Genomic DNA, 1,252 nt, shown 5'->3' with positions numbered 1-1,252 from the left:
CATGAAAATTGAATAACACCCTTCTGAACAACAAATGAGACATAGAGGAAATTACAGAAGTTAGAACATTTCTACAATTAAACAATAATGCTAATACAACATACAGAAATCTACAGGACACAATGAAAGCAATTCTATGAGTGAAATCCATAGCAGTGAATGCCCACACTAGGAAAACAGAGACAGCTCAAAAAAAACCTAATGCTGAACCTCAGCCTTCTAGAAAGAGAAGAGCAAGACAAACCAAAAGCTCATACAAGGAAGGAAATAAAAAAGATCAGAGCAGGAGTGCATCACATCACTCTACCATGGCCCATGGGAAGGTTTGAGACTAGGGCCAAGAGCAGCCCTAACAGGGCCCTTACTGAGCTCCAGGGAGAAGGTGGCCACCCCCAGCATTGAGGAGAGCTGTGCGGATGCCAGCAGCACATCCCCCCATGGCCATTCAAATGAGAAGACACATAAACATGTCTCACAACCAGACATCCAGATCACCTAAAGCAACCATAAAGGGAAACAAGAAGGAACAATCTAATACTCAACCACCTGGACTCCTGCACTGGCAACAAAAGAGGATCTAGAAAAAATGAAATCAGAAATAATTTCTCAGATAACAGCAGAGATTGTGCCCATAATGCAAAACATGATTAATAAATCTAGAGCAGGCACAGATTAAAAAATAGAGGAGCTGAGGAACATGATGGAATCCCAACATAGGAAACAAATGGAATCCATAAAACAGATGCAAACAGATTTCCAGGACATTAAAAACTTCACTGAAAGTTTACACAACAGAATGAACCAATGTGAGGACAGAATTTCAGATATAGAAGATAAGTCTGCAGTTAGTGACCAGGAAAACAAAAATTTCTAGAAAATAGTAAGGGACCACAAGAAATCAATCCAGCAGCTTCTAGATGATGCAAAGAAGAATAACATAAGACTCATCGGAATCAATGAAGAAACAGAAGAGAGAGCAGACAACATAAGTAAACAGTTCACAAAAGTGATGGCAGAAAACTTCCCAAGCAGGGGAAAAGAACTTGACATACAGATAAGTGAGGCATATAGGACTCCAACTAGCCTTGATTAAAAAAAAAAAACTACACATAGGCACATAATAGTTAAGATTCCAGAAATCCAACAGAAGTACAAAATTCCACAAGCAGTTATAGGAAAGAAATAAATCACATACTGGAAAGCCCATCAGAATCAAAGCAGACTTCTCAATGTAAACCCTCAAGACAAGAAG

At 39.1% G+C, this 1,252-nt stretch overlaps 1 pseudogene; it reads left to right on the top strand.

The window, feature by feature from the left end:
• Positions 1-259: 259 nt before the first annotated feature.
• Positions 260-495, top strand: LOC147825803 (Nuclear RNase P; annotated as a pseudogene).
• Positions 496-1,252: the final 757 nt, after the last annotated feature.

The sequence above is a fragment of the Heterocephalus glaber genome, unplaced genomic scaffold, assembly GCF_053883595.1.
Source record: "Heterocephalus glaber isolate CG9 unplaced genomic scaffold, H.glaber_assembly_v1.0 deba00001481, whole genome shotgun sequence".
Classification (NCBI taxonomy): domain Eukaryota; kingdom Metazoa; phylum Chordata; class Mammalia; order Rodentia; family Bathyergidae; genus Heterocephalus; species Heterocephalus glaber.
Note: the sequence above shows the minus strand (reverse complement) of the source record. Positions and strands in the feature narration are given on the sequence as shown.